This window comes from Zingiber officinale, chromosome 5B, assembly GCF_018446385.1.
Source record: "Zingiber officinale cultivar Zhangliang chromosome 5B, Zo_v1.1, whole genome shotgun sequence".
Classification (NCBI taxonomy): Eukaryota; Viridiplantae; Streptophyta; class Magnoliopsida; order Zingiberales; family Zingiberaceae; genus Zingiber; species Zingiber officinale.
The window spans coordinates 123,690,675-123,716,481 of record NC_055995.1 but is presented as its reverse complement, the minus strand read 5'-3'; positions in this window follow the sequence as shown (position 1 = coordinate 123,716,481).

The window sequence follows — 25,807 nt, the reverse complement described above, 5'->3', positions numbered from 1 at the left end:
TAAATTTAAATGGATTATCAGGCGGTAAGGATCGTACCTGACTTACCTTGTTAATTTCATCATCTGAGACTCCCCCTGTAGAACTGCTCTCTTCTAATGTTGCTCCTCCTTCATCAATACTCTCGATGCCCATTGCGGAAGAGTTTGCTTCGTCCTCTTCTTCTTGGTGACATGCCATTAGATCGATTCTGACATAGGCCTCAATTTCTGATTCTGATGAGGTTTCGTCCCACATCGCTTTTAGATTCTTGTGCCTTTTCTGGGTTGGTTCTTATCTATGCTTGTGTCCTTATTCTTGTCCTTACTTTTCAGTTTTGGGCAGTTATCTTTTACGTGCCCTTCTTCATTGCAGTGATAGCATTTTACCTTTCTTTTTCGTCTCTTATCCTGCACTTGATAAACTTATTGGATTTAAATAATTTTTTAAATATCCTTACCATTAAAACTGTTTCATCATCGTCAAGTGATGTCTCAGAATATGGTTCACCCATTTTCTTTCAAGGCAATATTATGCCTTGATTCCTTCTATAGACCTGCACATCTTGACTCATGAATTTTAAAAGTTGAAAACAGTTCTTCTAAAGTGCTTACCTCTAAATCCTTAGAGATGAAATATGCACCTACTAAGGTTGACCATTCTGGAGTCTTAGGAAATGTGTTAAGCGCGTACCTTAGCGAATCTCTATTGTTTACCTTTTCTCCGAGATTCGTGAATCTGGTGATTAGCTCCTTGATTCTTGAGTGGAGGTGTGCGACGATTTTGCCTTCTTCGAATCGAATGTTGCTGATTTGGTTCCAGAGCAGGTCCCTTCATGTAGTTCCAGAAATTTCTCCCAAAGTTCCTTGGCTAACTCGTAGGCTCCGATACGGTTGACTTTTTGAGATAGTAAAACGCTAAACAGATGAAACTCTGCTTTGCCGTTTACCATGAAGTTGGCTTACTCCTTCTTCGTCCACTGATATTCTTCTTTGTCTTTCGGGGCTACGAAACCATATCTCATAATGATTAATAACTCAAAATCTATTTTAAAAAATACCTTCATCTTCTTTTTCCAGTTCGTGATTTTCCCCTCAACCTTCGGTGGATAGATGCTTGATCTGGCCATCTCGTGTGCTTCGTTCGACGGTTAGTCTTCCTAAAGAAACCCCGCTCTGATACAAATTGTTAGATCACTGACGACCGACTAAAGGGGGTGAATAGCCCTATAAAATTAAAATGAACCTTTCTCGATCTTTATAGCTTAAAAACAATCAATACTTGCATAAATCAAATGACTTAAAAAATAAGAGGCATGGAAGAGTTACTTGATTATAACTGGGGAGGTTGTTAATCCAAGGAAGTTAAAGCTCAGTAAACAATCTCCTTCAGGCGGAGAATCCTCTTACAGCAGTTGAAGCACTTAATTACAGAACAAAATAAAACTAGAATGAATCACAAGTGTTCTTCTGGAGAATTGGGACCAGGGCTATATTTATAGCCCTGGTCGAGGCGCCTGGAAGGGTTTCAGGCACCTAGAGGGGGATAAAACTTTATCCCCGTCGAACGGATCGCGTTTGATGCGATCCGGATAAGGATCCTGGTCCGGGTGCTAGGAAGGGTTCTAGTCGCTCGGAGCCCAATGAGTTTGGGCGCTTGGACCAAGAAAGTCAACTTCCTGTTAACTTTCAGTCCCGACCTTCCTCTCCGGTTTAGTTTGCCTTGGTCTAGGTCTTCCGCTCCAGTTCCTCTCGCTTGGGTGATCTCGGACATCCGGAATAGGGCTCACCTGAACCCAACTTCCGGCCTTCGAGCAATCTTTTGCTCCGACTTCTCATCCCTCGAAAATATCACGCGCCTCCTCATCCACCAGCGTACTCTTTCGTAGCACCTCATCCCTCAGACGCATCTATCCCGTCGGTTCTCTTCCGTGTCATCATTCTCACTAGCTACGTCTTTGGCTTAACTTCCAGTGCTCCTAAGTTTCTGCACACTTAGACACAGGAGTTAGAAACCAACATGACCTAATCTGACTCGGTTGATCATATCAAAACTACTTTGGGGTACCAACAGTCTAGTCCTATCAGACTTAGTCTCTCTTAATCTGAGAATTTAATTCTCCAACTTGTTTTAAGTTTTTTAGATATACTCGTAGTTTTGTGTGACCTAATATGTTCCCAATTTATATTGTTCATCCATAATTAACCATTAATTATGCATCAATCATGAGTTTTACCTAGTAATATATTATGATATCCAATTAACTAGAAAATCACAGTTGATTTCTGAACAATTATGAACCCCTCAGCAGCTACAGTTACTCGTGTGTCTGTTTCTTTGACTCATCTTATATCCACTTGGTTTAGGACATAGTCTATGTATTAATCCCCATTAGGTTGACTATGTCACACTTAGCTAAGGAGAAAGAAGAGAGAAAGAAAAATACAAGCGCTAACCCAAGTAGTTTTTTACTTAGTTCGAAGCCTTCGACGACTCCTACTCCAAGGTCCACACTCATTGAGTGTTTTGATTGGGCAGTCCACTAATAGTTCAAAATGTTACAAAATTGAAGTACAAGAACTATAAAGAAAGGTTATTGACAAAAAGAGAAAATAAGTAGAACTTAATTGTCAGTTGTCGGAGGAGCATTAGAGCGTCGTAGGAGCTTCTTCGGAATAGTACACATGAAGGAAAGTTGTAGCAAATATTGTTCTTAAGTTGTTGGTCGAAGGCTCCTTTTATAGCCCCATCCGGGCGTCTGGATCTCCTCCTGGGTGCTTGGACTGTGCTGACATAGTGAGATCTCATCAAAACTTAATCCTTGAAGTTTATCTACCTCCGGGCGCCCGGACCCCTATGGGCATTTGGACCGTTGACGTGGGTTAGCCAGTCGTCGTACTCCAACTCATCTTGAAAATGAGTTTTACTGGTCCGGGTGCTTGGACCAGTTCCAGACACTTGGACCACCAGGGTGCTTGGCTAGGCACCCGCCTGGCCTTGTCGAGACTAGTCCAAGCGCTTGGACCATCCTTCTTCACTTTTGTCTTCCGTGAAAAAATGAGTTAGTCCAAGCAACCATAATATATTTTATCCTGCAAAACAAAGTAGTTATCACATTAAGAATATAATCAATTTAAGACTTAGATCTTGTCTTCCCAAGACCAGGCACTAGTCACGGTCTCAACTTTTCAAACGGATAATTTTTTAAAGGGAATTTTAAAACTTTGGAAAACATTTTCAAAGAATTTAAGCAAATTAGCTTTGAAATATTTTCAAAATATTTTTCAAACAAATCTCAACAAAGCTTGTTACAAGAATTTTCAAATTTATTTTTAAAACAAAGTTTAATAAAAGTTCCAAAGTATTTTTAAGGACATTTTTCAAAAATTAGTAAGTTATTTTCAAAACATAAAATTTTGCATATTTTTCAAGGTATTTTTCAAATAAATTTCAAAACCTTTTTAAGTTGTCCAAGAATATTCTCCCTTTTAATATGATATTATTTTAAAAAATAATATTCATCTAAAAATAGTTCTCAAATGTCCAACCTTTAGTTACTAACTAACTATCAGAAAATAGTCATTTTCACTTGGTTAGTCAAGTTAAGTAATAATATCCAGGTAGAAATTTACTGAAAAATGACTACTTAACTTGATCGATGTACTATTGTATTTATAACTCAGACTTATTTTGATGCACTGATATAAACATCTTAAGTCTAGGAAAAAGGTCTACGCATCTCACGTCATTTTATGTTTTTTTTTAATATACAATCAAGGTAGACCTAATGTGTTTGTGAGATGCTCATTCTCTAGATCTATAGGATCATGCTTTCTAGGGGTTTGACCTAGACTAAGACCAAAATAAATTTTTAAATACTAAGAAAATAAGAATTTTTAGAAAATATAAGTAATAATTATCTTAGAATTTGAAATTTACTTAAATAAATATCTTCCCCTTAACCTAAGATTTTAGTTTTCAGATAAAAAACTTATTTATAATTATTTTACTAAGTTTGCAAATATGATAATTTTTAAAGGAATTAATTGCTAAGTTAGAGTCAATCTTTTGTATTCATCAGTATTAATAAATAAATTATTTAATTCTAAATTGTTAATTAAGTTTGATTATTTAATTGGGATTACTTTAGTTAAAAGCCATTTCAAATTAATTAATTATTAATTAAGTTTTAATCAAATATTAATTAATTAAACTTTGAATTTAAGTTAATTTAATTTTAATTGATTTGTTTAATTAATATTTAAGTTTTACATTAGTTAATTTAATTAATTTAAGTAAATGGTAAGTTTAACTTTATTTAATAAATCTAAGTTGAATTAGTGTTTAAGATCTTATTTTAAGTTAGATTTAATTAATATTTTAGTATAAGTATTGGTTAAATTTTAGGTTTTAGTTAAGTGTCTAAATTTTAAATAATATTTAAAATGATTTAATTAGATTTTAATTTTTAAGTTTAGGTTTAATTTTTATTTTATTTAATTTAATTTAATTTATTTTAATTAGTTTAATTTAATTTAATTTAATTTATTTCTATTCATCTCACTCGATCTATATTTTTAATCAGAGAAATCATATAATTTTGTGAGATGAGTTAAGTTGAATTTCAGGATTTGATTTAACTTGTGTTAGATTCAAATTTAGTTTTGAGTTCAACAAGCCGATATTCTTTGGATAAATGTCTAAGCTGTGGTGAGTTACTTGGACATCATTAAAGGAACCACGCATTCAAAATTTTCTAAATAGTTTTGCTCACTGAATTTAGTACAAAACTTTGGTCTAATCAGCTAGAATTAGTTGTTGGACCATTGCGGCCGGCTGGAAGGGGGGTTGTTGGATAGTCCTGTAGAAAATAAAACAAACAACCCTTCTCGAACTCTTTAAGCTAACACTTGTATAAATAGATTAAGCAGATAAATAAAAAGCATAAAGAACGAGGCACCAGTATTTACTTGGTTACAACCGATGTGGTTGTTAATCCAAGGAAGATAAAACCCACTATCAATCTCCTTCAGGCGGAGAAGCCTCGTACAACAATGAAGCGTAGAAAACAGAAGCTTAACTCTAAACTAAGGCACACAAGCGTTGGAAATGAATTACAAGAGTTCGTTGAAAAGCTTCTGGACCAAGGCTATATTTATAGTCTTGGTCGGGGCACCCCGAAGGGGTTTCGGGCACCCTGCGAGGGATAAAACTTTATCCCCAATGTTCAGATCGCGTTTGACGCGATCTGGTCGATTTTCAAGGTCCGGGCGCTCGGAGCCATTCCGGGCGCCCCGGGCTGTTACGGGTGCCCCGGACTGCTCTGGGCGCCCCGGACAGTTTCAGGCACCCCAGACCCTAAGTCAACTCCAGTTGACTTTTTTTCGCCTCGGTTGGGTGATCTCTGCCATCCGGAAAATGGCTCACCCGAACCCAATTATAGGTGCAGCGGAGGGCGACAAGAGGGGGGTGAATTGCTGCAAACAAAAATAAAACTACCCTCCTCATTCTTTCAACTCAATTAATGCAATAGTAATAAATTAATAAAGCAATACGAAAATATAGAAAGACAGAGAAGACCGGGAGTGTAACGACCCGCCTTCTACTAACTAAGCTGTAAGGCCGGACTGTCACATTATGCTGTGCTAAACTATTCCCTGACCATCATTAAACATAGTTGCGGAACTGTACTATTTAAAATTTTGCTAAACTATTATCATTTCTTTATTCTATATGTGCTAGAGGGTGTAATCTAAGCTATTCATAATATATTTTACATCCCTCATGGTCAAGGAGCTGGACTAAAGGTTTCCCGGCTGATTTCAGGCCTCCCAATCGATCCACAGATCGATTGGAAGGGTCGAATCGATCCGGTGATCGATTCAGCAGGCTACTGTAGTGATCGATCCAGCACGCTACTGTGCTCGGAGCAATATTCTGGATCGATCGGCTGATCGATCCAGACTGGCCAATCGATCCAGTGATCGATCCCAGAGCCTTCTGTTCGCGACAGAATTTGCTGGATCGATCGGCTGATCGATCCAGAGGCCTACTGTTCACGGTACGAACTTCTCAATCGATCGGCTGATCGATTGAGAAGCCTCCAATCGATCGGCCGATTGATTGGGGTTCTGATTTCGTACCAGGAGCCTGATTTCAGCACTGTTTCGTGCCTCAATCACCCATACACGTTCTAAAACAACTGGAAAACATTCTAATAGCAAACAACTAACATTCCAAATATGATCACTAACAACCTAAGCAGGTTTTCTATAATTCCATGCATATAGACGACTAAACAACAAAAAGAACATAAAAAGAAATGCTAAGTTCTTAAATGTTCTAGTTCTCCCAAGGTCTTTATTCCAAGCTCCATCCACACACATCTTCATCGTTGCATTGACCTCCAGCCCCCACTAGTCCATTTTTCCTTTACCTTTATCTGCAGTATAAGGAAAAAGTATCTGTAAGCTTGAGAGCTTAGTAAGAAACCATCTATCTCACTAAAACATGCATACGGTGCAATTATGATTTGAAAACATGCTATTTGAGATACAACTGAATATGCTAAGCATGACATAACATACAAAACATAGAATTTAGAAACTGATCATGGCAATAAGAGCTAATCATAAACTATCACATTGTAGCAATAGGATAACTAAACTGATACTAAAACTGAGTTAAGCTAATACTGATCTGATGCTAAAGCTGTACTGAACTCACATAACTATTTCGTGGGGTTTGAAAACTATATTCATAATTATATTAAAATAATAATCAAGCTGCTGTTTGGGCCCGACAACTGTACTTGCTGTGCGCGCATCCCTAACTAAACCCGGGTTTGCAAGTCCTGAATTTAGTAGGGTTACTAGGTTATCTGAACCTAGGGACGACTGTGGGAGTCCAACCCAATGGATATCTAATCCAGTACAGTGCCACTGAGAAAGTAAAATACTGAACATAAGCTAATAACTATTGTCTTGCTTTTACTAGGTTGTCTAAACCCATAACTAGGTTATCTGAACCTAGAGGCGACTGTGGGATCCCACCCATTGGACATCTAGTCCATCATAACTGTAGCAAGACTAAATAAGCTGTAAAATGCTTCTATTGCATTTATCTAGGCTACTAAAATGCCTAAGCTGCATTTTAACTGTGCTATTAATTTGATCGAACACTTGGTATGCGCTAGTTCGCATCCTTTGTGTCGGAAAACTGCATATAGCCAAATTAAAAGCATACAATCATCCGAAAAGCTACTTATACTGCAGGTGAGGGGTTTCTTACCTCGTGCTCGAAGTTTCTTACAATTCTAATCGCTAGATTTCCCGGAGAAGACGATCCTTTCGACGATCTTCTCGCGTCTTTACGTTCCTCTCACGGAGGGGAGCGTCCTCGTATCCAAGATGTCGCTGGAAAGTCCTCCTATGGCCCTAGGGACGAAATCCCTAGGTGTGCTTGTGGTTGGCGCCGAGAGAAGGAGGAGGGGAAGTGGGCGGCGGTGAGGGTTTGAGGGAGAGGAAAAGTTACGTTAAAAATAACTCTTCACCTATTAATTCCCTATTTATATTAAGTGGGTAATTCCGCCCAACTCTAATATAAATTTAATTGTTTCCCTTTCCTTTCAGCACGGCCCTTCTGGGTTCACCTGGTTACTAAGGTTCACCATAAGTCGTAGAACCCAATAGGTCTCGGGTTCAATTCTTGCGTAGACTATTTTCGTTTTCTATTTTTTTTTGCTACTTCCGCCACTCTAAAAATTCTGTAAAAATATCCTAAAATTCCAGAAAAATCATAGAATATTTCTAAAATAATTTTGAGAATTTTCGGGCGTTACAAGGAGTTAACCTGGTTATAACCAAGACGATTGTTAATCTAGGGCGATGAAGAGCTCAATAGAAAAATTCTCCTTCTCTGAAGGCGGAGAAGCCTTTTACACTTTGGAAGCTTAGAACTATTGCTAGGAATGGCTACACAATGATTGCTTGAGTTGTTGTTGAATTCCTAGCTCCAGGGGCCTTTAAATAGCCTCTAGAAATCTAATCTCGAAGCTCTAAGGCGCCTCCAACGAGGGTCCAAGGCGCCTACAAGCAAGTGATCGGATAGAACTCTATCCGAAGGCAAACAGTCGGATTGACTGGGTTGAAGGCGCCTTCAACCTGGCTGAAGGCGCCTTCAAGCTGGCAGCTCAGCTTCTTGGCTTCATTTCCAGCTTGCTTTGACTTCCAACGCTCCAATCTTTTGGGTGATTATGGCCAACTGGAATAGGGCTCACCCGAACCCAATTCCCGGCCTTCTCCTCGAGCAGTCTTTCGTCCCGGCTTAACGTCCCTCGAACGCCGCGCACGCTCTTCACGCCCACCGGAGTACTCTTCCGCAGCTCTCTCGTCCTTTGGATGCACCGAGCCCGTCGGCTCCCTTCCCGTGCCGTCCTTCTCGCTAGCTGCGTCTTCAGCTCAACTTCCTGTGCTCCTAAGCTCCTGCACACTCAGACACAGGGATCAAACACAGCAGGACCTAACCAACTTGGTTGATCACATTAAAACTATCACGGGGTTCAACAATCTCCCCCTTTTTGATGTGCATCAACCCAAGTTCAAGTTAGGATTACAATAGACATAAATAGTAATTTTAAAGGAAATTACTAAACTAACATAATTAAGCATAACTTTGCAATAAATAAAATTACAACACACTTTAGTAAAAAATGTTTAAAAAAAATTTTTAATTCTTAATTTTCCTTACTTTCCTAACTCCCCCTAAACTTGTACCTTTCTCTCCCCCTTTGATCACAGCAAAAATGGGGTACCAATAAAAGAATATTAAGCAAAGGTAGAAAAAAAATTCTGAGCAAAAATGAATTTTTAGTAAAAATTTCTAAGTTAAATTGAATTTTCAAAAAAAATTTCTATGTCAATTAATTAAAAAAAATTCTAAGTCAAAAGAAGTTATTTAGAATTCTTCTAGAATTTTTTTTTAATTAAAATGGAAAAGAAAATTTTAAGTTAGAATTTTCAAGAAGAATTTCTAAGTAAAAGAAATTTTTGTTTATTTTAAAAAAAAAATATTTGATAAACTTTCAAAGCATTATTTAATTCTTGATTTTAATGATTTTCCATAAAGTTAATTAAACATTTTATTTCAATATTTCAGCTTCCAGGTTGTGGCGAGGCACTAGGCCTTCTTGATTATTGGAACAGCAACTACTTCCTTAGACAAAGCTTCCATAAAAATTTCAATGTTTAATTTTCTCACTTTAAAGCTTTTAGCTTAAAAGAAATTAATTTAGCACAGATTTTGGAACCCAATAGAGGTTCCTTCCTACTGGATTAATCAGATAATTAGGGGGTACATAATTTTTGGGCACTTTTCTAAGTTGGCCCTGATGGTTTCTAATGTACCAGTTCAATTTTCCATAAATTCTTAATTTTGAGTTTGGAAATTTATTTAAGCATGCATCATGTTTCAAACTTTCAACTTCATTTTTCAACTTTGCATTTTCTAATTTTAAATGCTCATTTTCTTTTTCTAATTGATCTAACTCTTTAGAAAGTGCTTTAATAAAGCGAAAAGACTGAGTTGGAGTTAGATTGCGTACCTTACTTACCTGACTCGGTGACGCTCCCCCTTCACTGCAGCTTTCCTCTTCTAATGAACCTCCCCCTTCATCCATGCTCATCTCTGAGCTTGAGTCTTCTTCCGGTTGATGGTTTGCCATTAGCGCTAACCCCGAGAATTCTTCGATGTCCGACTCAGAGGATGACAAATTTGACCAAGTAGCCTTCAGGTTCTTGTGCTTGGAGGGTTCTGGTTTCTTGTACTTTGACTTTTCCTTTTCTTTCTCCTTTCTCTTTAGCTTTGGGCAGTCTTCTTTGATGTGCCCCTCTTCGTTGCAGTTGTAGCAACGAACCGTCCTCTTCTTTCGATGATGCCTCTGCGATTTAAATTTGTTAGTACTGAAAAACTTATTGAAGCGTCTTACCAGTAGTGCCGCTTCGGATTCGTCGACTAAGGCTTCGGAGTCAGAACCGTTTACTTTTGTCTTTAGAGCTATGTTCTGACTTGTCTTCTCTACTCCATTGGGCTCTGAAACTCGAGATTCGTGAAGTTCAAAAGTGGAAAACAACTGTTCTAAAGTACTTACCTCGAGGTCCTTAGAGATGTAGTATGCATCTACTAAGGAGGCCCACTCTGGAGTTTTAGGGAAGGCGTTGAGCGCGTACCGGATAGAGTCCCGGTTTGTTACCTCTTCTCCAAGATTAGTTAGTTGCGTGATCAGCTCTTTGATCCTTGCTTAGAGCTGCGCTACCTTCTCGCCTTGGTTCATCCGGAGGTTCGTCAACTGGTTCCGGAGGATGTCGCGCCTTGCTAGCTTCGCTTCGGAGGTGCCTTCGTGGAGCTCCAGGAATTTTTCCCAGAGATCTTTTGTAGAGTCGTAGCTTCCGATCCGATTTACCTCCTGAGGCGGAAGAACGCTGAGTAAATGGAACTCAGCCTTTCCGTTGGCGACGAAATTGGCTTGCTCCTTCTTGCTCCATGTGTTTTCTTCTTTATCTTTTGGCACTGCAAAACCATATTTCATTGTAATAAGAATATCAAAATCCGTTTTAAAAAATACCTCCATTTTGCGCTTCCATGTGGCGAAGTCTCCGTCGAACTTCGGGGGATGTATATTTGCTCCGGCCATGGTCTTGATCGTTGTGCTTCAGTCGGTTGTTAGTCCTTCTAAGGCGGTCTGGCTCTAATACCAATTGTAGGTGCAGCGGAGGCCGGCAAGAGGGGGGGTGAATTGCTGCAAACAAAAATAAAACTACCCTCCTCGTTCTTTCAACTCAATTAATGCAATAGTAATAAATTAATAAAGCAATACGAAAATATAGAAAGACAGAGAAGACCAGGAGTTAACCTGGTTACAACCAAGACGGTTGTTAATCCAGGGCGATGAAGAGCTCAGTAGAAAAATTCTCCTTCTCTGAAGGCGGAGAAGCCTTTTACACTTTGGAAGCTTAGAACTATTTCTAGGAATGGCTACACAATGATTGCTTGAGTTGTTGTTGAATTCCTAGCTCCAGGGGCCTTTAAATAGCCTCTGGAAATCTGATCTCGAAGCTCCAAGGCGCCTCCAAGCAAGTTGTAACACCCACTAAGCTTTTAAGATAAATAAGAGAATGATGAATTTGCTTTAGAAAAATATTAGTAGAATGTTGAACCAAAAAGAAATAAAAATAGGGAGTGGTCAAGGATTGAACCTTGAACCTCTTATATTATAATTTATAGAATTAATTAGTAGAAACCAATTGGGATAGAGAGAAGATATTGATAGCAAGGAAAGGGAATGCATGATAAAGATAGGAGTAAAGATCTAAAAAGAGAAAGCAAGAAAAGAGCAAGAGAAAGGCAACTTGCCTTCCTCCCTTTCTCTCTCTTTTCTCTCTCTTGCCGTGACATTAAATGGAGAATGAAGGGGATTTATTCCCCCTTGTTCTCATCATAAATGATGAGAATAAATTAGAAAATAAAATAAATAAAAGAAAATAGAAAATGGGTTAAAGGAGAAGGAAAGCAAAAACCAATTTTGCTACCTCTTCCCCCTTAATATAAAAAAAAAAGATGATGTAAAGGGAAAATTCTATTTTTCTCTCATTTTCCCTCATCCTCCCTCTCCCTCACCGAACCCTCAGTCCCCTCTCCTCCATCTTCGGCCCCAAGCCAAGGTTTTCTCCTAAGAAAGCCTAAGATACAAGGAGGACTTAGCAAGGGAATCAAGGGAAGGGAACTAGAAGAAGAGGCTACTTCTTCCATAACCACACCTTAGATCCACAAGCGAAAAGGAGGTAAGCTTCCCCTCACCTGTGGTACAAGGCGTTTTATGTACTTTTTGGATTTTATGAGGATTAGAAAACCTAGAATAGAATTTAAGAAAAATTCGGCCAAAGAAGAATTTTCAAATCTAGGAAGGTTTAAACAAGTCCTCATTTCATGATATTTTTCTATGCTATGTAGGAAGGTTTTCCTTCATGTTTTTATACCTATATGATGCTTGGTCAGAGGAGTACCTAACCCTAGAATTTCGGCCAAAAATATTTTAAAGAGGTTAGGGAAATCATTGTTTAACCAAACTAGTACAAGATTCCCTCCATGAATTACTAAGGGTCTTTTATTGGTTTTTCTTGCTTGAAAGTTACTTGGAACCAAAAGAAATCCACTCATATGTTTCGGCCAAGAAAAGAGCTTAGGGTTAGGAAGACTTTTAAATTTAGGTAACCATGTTTATATGATAGAATATAGAGTTCTCTTAAAGAATTACATGTCGAATATTGCTAGAAATTCATGAACTCTTCATTAAGATTTTCGGCCATGATAAGATGGATAGCTTAGAAAAGCTTAAACAAAATTTTAACATGCTCAAGACCTCTGTGATATTAAGATATGAAAGTTGTTTAATGCTCTCATGCTTAATTAGGGTATAGAGAATTTAGTTACATGATATATGACATGTAAGATCACAGGGTCCTAGCTTGTTTATGAACCAAATTTGTATATGATGTTCTTAGTAATTTTTGCCATGAAACTTACTTAGGTTTTCCATGCTTTAGGCCACTTAAAACCTAGTTTAGAGATTGGTAGGTTTCGGCCATGAGGAAAAATAAAAGAAAAAGGAAAGAAACCTAGGAAGCCTAAGACACAATTCACATGTATGTTTATTATGCTTGTCTTTATACATGCTATGAAACTTGTATGACTTCCTATGCTTTTAGGCTATTGGAAGCAAATTTAAACACTGATGAGTCTTGGCCAAGTAGGGTTTAAATGACCCAGAGGCCTTAGAATTGAAACCAATTGTGTTAAAAATGCTTCTTATGGAAATATGATAATATGTTGATTGTGTCACATGCTTGTATAATTTTTCCATGACCTAAATGGACCATTGTATGTTTCGGCCATGAAGGGATAGATGCCCTAGAAACCCTAGAACAACAATTAAATATGCTCATGTCACTCTACATGAAATATGATAAGTAGAAAGCCAAAGTTCTCATGCTATATGTTGTTTAATGACCTAAAATGAGGTTAGGGTAAGTTTCGGACATACCCATTGTATGATGCCTTATTATGAATTTATACATGATGTTAGTTCAAGTTCACATGCTTGTATGCTTGCTTTTAGCCCTAATGAATACTTGTTAAATTTCGGCCATGACATATGTTAAGGGCTTGAAGAACTTAGGAACTAGCTCAAATATGCTTACTATGTTACTTGGAAAAAAATGCTATAAATATGGTTTAAGGTTTCCATGCTTTCATGACATTTGGGACCTTGTTTCACACCTGATAGGGTTCGGCCACATGAAGTTTAGGGACTTGGAGAACTTAGAAACCAAGTTAATCATGCTTATAATGCTTCCTATGAAATTGTTGTGATGATAATTTAGGTTCCACATGCTTGGAGGTTGTTTTTACCTAAATTGAGATCTAAGGGGGGTTCAGCCATGATAAGAACCCAAGGGATTAGGAAGCTTAGAACCCAAGCTAACTATGTTACCATGTTTCTTATGATAGTATAATCACATGATACACCCTTATGTTTAAACATGTATGCTTGTGATTTATACTTTCCATGATATGATATGTGGATAGAAATATGCATGCTTTGATGATATACTATGTGCTTAAAATATGCATGCTTTCATGATATGCTATGTGGATAGAAATATGCATGCTTTGATGATATGCTATGTGCTTAAAATATGTATGCTTTCATGATATGCTATGTGGATAGAAATATGCATGCTTTGATGATATGCTATGTGCTTAAAATATGCATGCTTTTATGATATGCTATGTGGATAGAAATATGCATGCTTTGATGATATGCTATGTGCCTAAAATATGCATGCTCTCATGATATGCTATGTGGTGAAAATATGCATGTTTTTATGACATGATGTATGCCTAAGTGATGCATACTTTTATGACATGATGTATGCCTAAGTGATGCATACTTTTTATGACATGATGTATGCCTAAGTGATGCATAATATTTATGATATGATGTATGCCTAAGTGATGCATACTTTTATGACATAATGTATGCCTAAGTGATGCATACTTCTATGATATGCTATGTGACTAAATGATGCATTTTTATACATGCTACTTTACTTTGTAAGGCTTGTACCAAGGGTGGGCTCCTAATCAGCCCCTAGGCCTTTGGCTGTGTGATCCAGGCTAGTAAAAAACAAAGGGATGGGCTCCTTAGTACGCCCCTAGGTCTATGGCTGTGTGATCCGGACCTAGTTCCTAGTATGATTCAAGACTTGCTACCTTGGATATACTTAGGAAGCGCGCATATCTACATGATTTATCTATGTGTGGTACAAGCCGGGGCCCTGATTATGATGATATTATGTTCAAGTATATATGTAAGAAGAAATGGTTTTAAAGATCATGAGCCATACACATGTTTTTCGGATACATGTTTTCAAAAACATATTGCATATATCTTATGATCATGTTGTGATGATGCTATGATTTATGATATGCCATGATTAGATATGATTATGTTATGTTTCATGCTATGCTTTAAGAGCTTGATATGCCATGCCACCTTATGATGATACTATGATATGCCATGATTAGATATGATTATGTTATGTTTCATGCTATGCTTTAAGAGATGATATGCCATGACTAGTTATGATTTTGTTATGTTGCATGATATGCTTAAAGAGTATGATATGTTATGCCATGACTAGTTGAGATCATGTTATGTTGAGACATTCTTTGATCATGTGATGATTTTCGGTTTTAGTGAGTAGGAAAGGAACTTACTGAGCCATGAGTGCTCATAGCTTACTTTCCTTGTACCACAGATAAAGGAAAAAGTTGGATGAGCTAAAGGAGCAGCAGGAGAGGCCAGGAGATGTGTGTGGCAGTGGCTAGGCAACCAAATAAGAACCTGCTTTAAAAACTTTTAAAGAACTATGCTTTGGTATCATGAATTGTAGTACCGTATGTGTGACTTGATGTTATGTTTCTGCTAATTTTGATATCATGTTATTGATGCCGTGATAGTGTAGTTCGGATTTGATGAAAAGAAAAACAAAAGAAAAGTTTTTTTATTAAACTAAGAAAATTATTTTAAGTCTTCCGCTGTTTTAAAAAGAAAAATCTGTACATGGAGTATCGTAGCCCCGTCCCTTAGGGTTAGCAGGGTGGGCGGGCGTTACACAAGTGATCGGGTAGAACTCTATCCGAAGGCAAACGGTCGGATTGACTGGGTTAAAGGCGCCTTCAACCTGGCTGAAGACGCCTTCAAGGTGGAGGCGCCTTCAACCTGGCTGAAGGCGCCTTCAAGCTGGCAGCTCAGCTTCTTGGCTTCATTTCCAGCTTGCTTTGACTTCCAACGCTCCAATCTTTTGGGTGATTGCGGCCAACCGAAATAGGGCTCACACAAACCCAATTCCCGACCTTCTCCTCGAGCAGCCTTCCGTCCCGGCTTAACGTCCCTCGAACGCTGCACACGCTCTTCACGCCCACCGGAGTACTCTTTCGCAGCTCTCTCGTCCTTCGGACGCACTGAGCCCGTCGGCTTCCTTCCCGTGTCGTCCTTCTCGCTAGCTGTGTCTTCCGCTCGACTTCCTGTGCTCCTAAGCTCCTGCACACTCAGACACAGGGATCAAACACAGCAGGACCTAACCAACTTGGTTGATCACATCAAAACTACCACGGGGTTCAACACCAACTTCCGGTCTTCTCGAGCGGGCTTCCTTCCGGCTTCTCGTCCCTCGGAATCACCGCGTGTTTCCTTCTCGTCCACCGGCATACTCATCCGCAGTCTTCGTCCCTCGGACGCACCGCGTGCCGTCCTTCTCGCTAGCTGCGTCTCTTGCTCCCCGAGCAATCTTCCGCTCTGACTTTCGTCCCTCGGAACCACTGCACGCTTCCTTCTCGTCCGCTGGTGTACTCTTCCGCAGCACCTCGTCCCTCGGACTACCGTCCTTCTCGCTAGCTGCATCTTCCGCTCGACTACCTGTGTTCCTAAGCTCCTGCACACTTAGACACAAGGTTAGAACAACACAGGACCTAACTTAACTTGTTGATCACACCAAAACAACCTTGGGGTTCCAACAATCTCCCCCTTTTTGATGTGATTAGCCCAAGTTAAGCTAGGGTCAAAAATAGACATGAATAATGAAATAATATATTTTGCAATAACATACAACAAGATAGAAAAAATTAAATTTCAAAAATTTCAATTTTCTACCTCCTCCTAGACTTATACTTTTTCTTCTCCCCCTTTGATCACATAAAAAATTGGGGTTGCAAGAAAAATCTAAGGGTTGACACTTGGAAAATTTATAAAGATCTATTTCAATGATTTTCTGGAAAATATTTCTAAGTCAAGGAAAATTTCTAAAAAATTTCTAAGTCATTAAGAACTTTTAGAAAATTTTGAAACTTTTGGAAATTTTACAATAATTTTCACAAAAGCAATCTCAAAATATCAGAGAAAATTTCTGAGTTAAAAATAACTTTTGAAATATTTCTAAGTTTTCGTCATGAAAATTAAAAGTTTTCTCAGTAGAAAACTTTATGCATAAAAAAAAGAATTCTATGCATTTATTTTTAATTTAATTTAATTTTATGCTTTTATCAAAAAGTTTTAAATTTTCATTTTAATTTATCATAGCTTCTTAAATCACACTTTTTCAGATTTAAAGCAACCATGATTAAACATGCAAAGATTTGTATTATGTTAATCTCTATTTCACAATAATATTTTGATAATCTAAATTCTATTTTATAAAGTTTTTCGACAGCATATCCAATTTGCAAAATTTGTTCAACAAAATATTTTGTAATTTACAAAATTATTTTGACAACATAAATTTTAATTTGAACAAATCTGTTGATAATCTGAAAAACTCTTTCGATAATATCTCTAATTCACAAAATTCGTTCGAAAAAATATTTCGTATTTTGTAAAATTTATTCGTCAGAAGATTTTCTAATTTGAAAAATTCTTTCGACGATTCAAATTCGCAAAATTCTTTCGACGACATTTTGATTGATTTAACTAATTGTTCAGAAGTTGAAGTCCATACCTGACTTACCTTTTCGACCGTTGGTTCTCCCCCTGTCGAGTTGTTTTCTTCCGATGTTACTCCCCCTTTATTGATGCTCTCGATGTTTATTGAGGAAGAGCTGATTGCGTCTTCTGGTAGATGCTCGGTGGTGAGAGATGTTTCGGCAATTTCCTTGATCTCTGACTCTTCTGTCGGTGACTCGATGTCTATTGAGGAGTTGGATTCGACTGTAGGTGGTTCTTCGTAAAGCTTCAAGAACCTTTCCCAAAGTTCCTTTGCGCTTTTGTATGTTCCGACTCTGTCGAGATCCTTAGCAGGTAACACGCTCAAAAAGACTGGATTCAGCCTTACCGTTTGCCATGAATTTGTCACACTACTCGTCAGTCCATTGATGCTCCTTAAGATCTTCTCCTTCTTCGCTTTTGGGCATTATAAAACCATACTTCATTATTAATAACATATGGAAATCAGTTTTAAAGTAAACCTCCATTTGTCGCTTCCAGAATGCGAACTCCCCCTCGAATGTTGGTGGATAGATGTTAGCTCCGGCCATATCATTGCTTTGATCGGCAATTAGTCCTCCTGAAGCGCCTCCGCTCTGATACCACTTGTTGGACCGTTGTGGTCGGCTAGAAGGGGGGTTGTTGGATAGTCCTGTAGAAAATAAAACAAACAACCCTTCTCGAACTCTTTAAGCTAACACTTGTATAAATAGATTAAGCAGATAAATAAAAAACATAAAGAACGAGGCACCAGTATTTACTTGGTTACAACCGATGTGGTTGTTAATCCAAGAAAGATAAAGCTCACTATCAATCTCCTTCAGGTGGAGAAGCCTCGTACAACAATGAAGCGTAGAAAACAGAAGCTTAACTCTAAAGTAAAGCGTACAAGCGTTGGAAATGAATTACAGGAGTTCGTTGAAAAGCTTCTGGACCAAGGCTATATTTATAGCCTTGGTCGGGGTGCCCTTGGGGATAAAACTTTATCCCCAACGTTCAGATCACGTTTGACGCGATCTGGTGGATTTTCAAGGTCTGGGCGCCCGGAACCATTCCGGGCGCCTCGGGCTATTCCGAGCGCCCCGGACTGCTACGGGCTGGTCCGGGCGCCCCGGACCCTAAGTCAACTCCGGTTGACTTTTTTTCGCCTCGGTTGGGTGATCTCTGTCATCCGAAAAAGGGCTCACCCGAACCCAACTTCTGATCTTCTCGAGCGGGCTTCCCTCCGGCTTCTTGTCCCTCGGAATCGCCGCGTGTTTCCTTCTCGTCCACCGGCGTACTCATCCGCAGTCTTCGTCTCTTGGACGCACCACGTGCCGTCCTTCTCGCTAGCTGCGTCTCTTGCTCCCCGAGCAATCTTCCGCTCGGTTTTCGTCCCTTGGAACCACCGCACGCTTCCTTCTCGTCCGCCGGTATACTCTTCCGCAGCACCTCGTCCCTCGGCTGCCGTCCTTCTCGCTATCTGGGTCTTCCGCTCGACTACCTGTGTTCCTAAGCTCCTACACACTTAGACACAAGGTTAGAACAACACAAGACCTAACTTAACTTGTTGATCACACCAAAATAACCTTGGGGTTCCAACATTAGTAAGGGGTAGCTTCAGTTAGTTTCACTATGACAAATATACTAGGTCGAAGTCATATCTTCCTAGACATGCATAGACAGAATTTCCCTAACCTACTATCACCCAAAACTTCTCCAATACTATTTGTCAAGTTAAACTTTTATCTCTAATTAAACTAGTTCTAATTACCCAATCAGGTAAACTATTATTTTAGTGGTGTCAATTAATTTGGTGTCTCCCACTGAATTATTGAACTTGGGTTTAAATTTTAGGTTTACGTCGATTGATTTTATAGTTGTAATAAACTTGATTGTAACTTGGGTTTAAATTAAATTTATAGTTAATTGTTTTAAGTTTAGTTTTTAAATTTGATTAATTTGAGTTCATTTTATTTTTTGGGTTTGAATTTAGCTTAGTAGGTTTAAAGGTTGAGTTATTTGGTTTGTTTGGCTTTAGGTGTGTATTTTATCTTTAGGTACATAGTATTAATTGACTCATACTTGCTTGGTTAGACAAGCTTTCGAAACCCACACTTTGGGTTATTTCTTGTTTTGTCTTATAAGTCATATAAATATTTTATTTGTTGAGCTGGACTCATATCCAAGTCCAGATTTGTTGTACATAGCTTGTTGTGAACCGAGATCATGTCGAGGTACTTGGATCTTGTTATGAATTTTTCTAAAAGTTCTTTTAGTTTAATTACTTCATTTTTTAATTTGAAATTTTCCTCCTCAAGTTTTAAGACCTGAGTTGGAATTTTAGATTGAACTGGTTTAGCTATTGGATTCATTTTAAGTTGTTCTTTTAGGTTTTGATTTTCTTTGAGAAGTTTATTAACTTGGGTTTTTGATTTTTCTAATTTTTATTCAAGCATGTAATAATTTTGAAAAAGCTGGCAGTTAGGTTAGAATTTACCTTATTGAGACCTTCGAAAATGAGTACGGACTTGTGGCTTGACTTGTATTTTGACTCATCATCTTCATTAGCTTCGCTTTTTGATTTCGGTCTAAATGCCATCAGCGCGAGGTAGTTCCGTTGCTTTGGTTCTTTAGCATCCAATTATTTGGAGGATAATTCGTCCCAAGTTGCTTTTAATGTCTTCTTTCTTCTGGTAGTCTTGGGTTTGTCTTCTTTCAGCTTTGGATGCTTGTGCTTGTAGTGTACGTCTTTGTTGCACCCGTAGCAGGTGACGCTTGATTTATTTAACTTGATCATCTTTTGAATATCCTTTTTGCCGAAGTCTTTCTTTCTTCTAGTAAATATCTTTCTTATCATGTTTACCAGTTGTTCTTCTTTATTTGAGTATGGGTCAGACTCAGATTCTGACTCAGGTTTGCTCTTGTTCTTGACTTCTTTTGAGGGACTTGCAAGAAGTGCAACATCTTTCTCGGACCTTTTGGAGTTAGTTTAGTCATGGAGTTCGAGTTCACAAAAGAGTTTGTCTAATTTTAATTTAGATAAATTTTTTGAAACCTTGCAGGCATCAACTATAGATGCCCACAATTCATTTCGATGAAAGGAGTTGAGAGTGTGCCTTATTAGATCGCGGTTCTCAAGTTGATGCCCGATTAGGTGGAGACCATTCAGGATGTTCTTTATTCTAGCGTGGAGTTGACTTGTGGTCTCACCATCATAAATTTTAATGTTAAATAAATTATTCAAAAGTAAGTCTCTCTTGGTTACCTTTGAATCAGTCATGCCCTCGTGTAATTCAACCATCTTGTCCCACAGCTCCTTCACATTCTCGTGCGAGCTAACACGGTTGAATTCTTATTTTGTCAAATCACACTGAAGTGTATTCAGTGCCTTTGAGTCTATTTGGGTCTTCTTTTTGTCTTATGGATTCCATCTTTCTAGGTCAAGAGGTACTTTAGTTGCTTCGTCTACCGGCGCCTTGTATCCTCATCGAATGGTGAACCATTGATCAATATCTGTCTTTAAGCATATCTCCATTCTTCTCTTCCAGTGGGGAAAATCATCTCTGCTAAAGAGTGGAGGGCAAACGGTGTTGTAACCTTCACATTGGGCCATCTAAAGATAGAACTTTGCACACAGAAAAGTAAACTAACAAAAAAAATCCCAAGACTAGGTCTTGGATTAGTAGTGTGGGAAGGTGATAAGTACAAAAAGAAATTTAATTGGTGTTACACCAATTCAAAGTATTTTTCAATGTGAAAAAATTGTCAAAAGAGGGGATTACATGCACCAATTTGAACTAGGTCAAAAATCTTAAAACCAACGAGAAAGAAAATGAAAACAAAAGAACCCCCGTTTGCTTGATTGGTGGTTGCACCAATTCAGAGCTGGAATTTGCTCTGATACCACTTGTTGGATCATAAAGATGCTAGAGGGGGTGAATAACGTTCATCGCTTTTTTAAAAGTAAAAAATACGCAGTAGAAATAAAGCTAAGGAGAAAGAAAAATACAAGCGCTAACACAAGTAGTTTTTTACTTGGTTCAGAGCCTTCGACGACTCCTACTCCAAGGTCTGTACTTGTTGAGTGATTAAGTTGGGAAATCTGTTGGTGCGGGAAGCATCCGACGATCGAACTCGTGTTTTGATAACGGCAAAGAATTCAAAGTTAAGATGTTTTTTAGTCTAACAAGTCTACTTGAGGATTTCAGGAAAGTCCTAGCTGCGGTTAGGCAAAGGGAAAACCCTAGGGGGCGGTAACCCTAGGTCATAGGGGGTACTAACCCTATGCGGAAAGTCTTGGCAGGTCGATGGCTTCAGGCAAAAGTCCTAGGGGGTGCTAACCCTAGGTGAAAAGTCCTGGTGTCGCGAACCAGGTGAAAGACTGGACTAGCCGGGGAAGCGGATGTCCAGCAGAAAGTCCGGAAGCATCGAGTGCTGAGCAAAAGTCCAGTCGATCTGGAGGATCGACTGGCAACAGGTAAATCTCCTGAGTGGAGTAGGTGAGGACGCGTTCCCCGCAGAGGGAACAGTAGGCGTCGGGTCGACCTAGGGTTTCCGGATGGAAATCCAAAGTCAGACTCGGACAGTCCGAAGACTGTCAATTATTACTTATTGTGTTTTATCAGATTCTAACATTGTCTTGCAGGGTATTTTGCTCGGACTAACCTTTGTTTGCAGGTGAGGAACCTGCTGGAAAAAGGCTGTCCGGGCGCCCGGGATGGATCCGGGCGCCCGGAACAGGTCCGGGCGCTCGGGACCAAATTCTATCCCCTGCGCGACTTCGTCACGTGGAGCATCTTGGTTGGTTGGTCACGTCACACTCCAGGCGCCCGGAAGGGATCCAGGCGCCCGAAACCGCATATAAAAGGAGGGTTGAGGTGCAGCTTCAAGAACAACGAATTCTAAGTGATCTTTCATCAACACGCTGCTCCAAAAGACGCTCCGAAGTGCTACTACAAGTACCCGACGACCCGAAGCTTCAGAATTAGCATTTCTTGTTGTCGGTATAATTTTTGATAGCTTTTATTTGTACTCATAATTGTAATCTTTTAACGAGCTTATAGTTGTTGCCCACCGGAAGCGATCAAGGATCGCGGGCCTTCGAGTAGGAGTCGACTTAGGCTCCGAACGAAGTAAAATCGACCTGTCTCTTTGTGTTGTCTCTTTATTTTATTTCCGCTTATTCCGCTGCACGTTTTAACTCCGATAGTTTTTCAATAATCGAACGAAATAGCCACGAGCGCTATTCACCCCCCCTCTAGCGCTTCTCGATCCAACAATTGGTATCAGAGCGGGGTCGTCTTGAATCAGTGCAACCACTATTCGAGACAAAATTTTTTTCGTGGTTTTGTTCGGAGTCGATTAGAATTTAGCCTCATAGCTATATTCTAATTTCTTTTTACGAATCGATTTTCTGCTCAAAGCTGGTCAATACCACTTGAGCCTGTTATTTTTTCCTTCCTCCCGCACTACTAATCCAAGACTTAGTCTTGGAATAGATCTTGTTGTTTCTGTTTTTTTGTAGATCTAAATGGCCCAACAAGAAGGATTTAGCACCGTTCGTCCCCCATTATTTTCTGGAGAAGACTTCGGATATTGGAAGGGGCGAATGGAAATTTATCTAAAGATCCAGTTCGACACCTGGATGATCGTCAAAACAGGACTGCAACTACCAACTGGTAGTGACGGTAAGCCTATATCCTGTGAGAACTGGGAGCCCGCATTTATCAAAAAGGTGGAAGCCGACGCCAAAGCTACCTGCACCATCCAGTGCGGTCTGACCAAAGAAGAGCTCAACAGAGTCGGTCCATTCTCCTCCGCAAAGGAACTATGGGAGAAACTGATCGAACTACACGAGGGCACCTCGGAAACCAAGGTAAGTAAGCGTGATTTGTTACTAAATAAACTATACAATTTGAAAATGCAGGAAGGCGAGACGGCAAGCTCTTTGCACGCCCGAATTCAAGATATCCTGAATTCTCTACATGGAATCGGGCAGAAGGTAGAAAACAGAGATATAATAAGGTATGCCCTTAACTCATTCCCTAGGAGTACACTATGGGCATCAATGGTAGATGCCTATAAAGTCTCTAAGGATTTTTCCTCCTTGAAATTAGACGAATTATTTAGTGAATTCGAACTCCATGAACAAACTAATGCACAGCCATCCGAGAAAGGGATTGCTTTAGTTGCAGGAACGAGTCGAACACGGGAATTAAGAGGACGGCGAAAAGTTGAATCGGAATCAGAAGACGAACCTGATTCAGAACATTCAGAAGATGAACTGGCCAGCGAATTTGTGAATCTTGTAAAGAAACTCTACAAGAAGAAGAAGGGCTTCAACAAGAAAGATCTGAAGAAGGCAGTTCAATCCAAGGAGGCTCAACAGAACTCAAAGACAAAGTTCGAAGTCACTTGCTACGGGTGCAACCAAAAGGAGCATATAAAAGCCAACTGCCCCAATCAAAAGGAAGCCAAGAAGCAAAGAAGAAGGAAAGTCCTAAAGGCAACCTGGGACGAATCCTCTTCGGAGGACGAAGACGACGAACTCGACCAAACGAGTTTACTCGCATTGATGGCCCGGGACCAGATCAGCGAATCCGAGAGCGAGTCAGAAGCCGACTCCGAGCAAAGCCACGGATCCGTATCCGTTTCCGAAGGGCCAGACTCCGCTGTAAGTATTCCTAGGCTTAATAATTTAGTCAATTATTTACTTCGCAAATTAGCCAAGTCAAATTTGAAAATTAAGTCACTTTTAAAAGAAGTAACTATTCTTAAAGGAGTAACTAACTCAAAATCTTTAACTGAAGATTCAACTCAAGTACAACAACTTGAGAAAGAAAATTCAAATCTAAAAAATCAGTTAAATGATTTAAAAATTACTTTAGAAAAGTTCTCTCTGGGCTCCAAGAATTTGGATCTAATTCTTGGGACACAAAGAGCCGTCTACAATAGAACTGGGCTAGGATATAAAAGTAAAAAGAAATATAAATCTTATTTATCCTTAATAAACAAACAAAGTAGTAAATCAGTCCATGCATGGGTCCCCAAGTCCAAACTGATAAATCAAATTGGACTTGGCCAATACTGGGTTCCGAAGGATCAAATATACTACCTCGACAGACCATATCGAGGTCGTGATCCAGGGAAAGCTAAAATGAAAACGATCGTAATTCAAAATTCGAAATTAAATTATAAATTCAAAATTCAAAATTAATTTAAAAAATTAAAAAAAAAATTAACTTACAAATTCAAAATTCAAAATTAAAAATTAAACAAATCGAAATTATAAATGAAAAATAGATGGAGGGTCCAAACTAGCTGGCACCTCCAACTGAACTACCCGATAGGGTAACTGAACCTAATTTACCCGGAATGGGTAAAACAAGAATAGATTACCCGGTAGGGTAGTTAAGGTTAGATTAAAACGAGATAAGTTTAACTTGAACCATAGTACTGGTGAAGTTTTTGGATGATAGTACGTTAGGGAAACTTGGGCATCGCATGTCTAGGAAGATATGGCTTCGACCTGGTGCATTTGGCCAAGTGGAACTGACCGAAGCTACCCTTAAATGGATCCTAACTAGTTAGACCAAGTTTTAGTATTAAGTTCAATGGGTAGGACTATTTGGAAAACCTCGAAGGCATGATTACTTTAATGAGCTCCTTGTGACTCACCATAGCCCAGAAGTTTTTCCAAAGCATGCTTACTTGTTGAATCCAAAGCTAAACCTGAATCTAACACAAGACTAAACAAAACCCTTAAATTGAACCTCAATTCATCTCACAAAAGTTATAGGACTCCCTGATTGAGAATTTAGATCGGGTGAGATGACTAAGTAATTAAAATCTGAAAATTAATTCAAAATTATTTTAACTTAAATTTCAAAATTATTTCAAACTTAAATTTCAAAATTATTTCAAACTTAAATTTCAAAATTATTTTAAAAACTTAAATTTCAAAATTATTTTAAAAACTTAAATTTCAAAATTATTTTAAAAACTTCAAAATTATTTAAAAACTTAAATTTCAAAATTATTTCAAACTTAAATTTCAAAATTATTTTAAAAACTTAAATTTCAAAATTATTTTAAAAAACTTAAATTTCAAAATTATTTTAAAAACTTAAATTTCAAAATTATTTTAAAAACTTAAATTTCAAAATTATTTTAAAAACTTAAATTTCAAAATTATTTTAAAAACTTAAATTTCAAAATTATTTTAAAAACTTAAATTTCAAAATTATTTTAAAAACTTAAATTTCAAAATTATTTCAAACTTAAATTTCAAAATTATTTTAAAAACTTAAATTTCAAAATTATTTTAAAAAACTTAAATTTCAAAATTATTTTAAAAACTTAAATTTCAAAATTTTTTAAAAAACTTAAATTTCAAAATTATTTTAAAAACTTAAATTTCAAAATTATTTTAAAAACTTAAATTTCAAAATTATTTTAAACTTAAATTTCAAAATTATTTTAAAAACTTATATTTCAAAAAATTATTTTAAAACTTAAATTTCAAAATTATTTTAAAACTTAAATTTCAAAATTATTTTAAAAATTTCAAAAATTTAAAAACTTAAATTTCAAAATTATTTTAAAACTAAATTTCAAAATTATTTTAAAAACTTAAATTTCAAAATTATTTTAAACTTAAATTTCAAAATTATTTTAAAACTTAAATTTCAAAATTATTTTAAAACTTAAATTTCAAAATTATTTTAAAACTTAAATTTCAAAATTATTTTAAA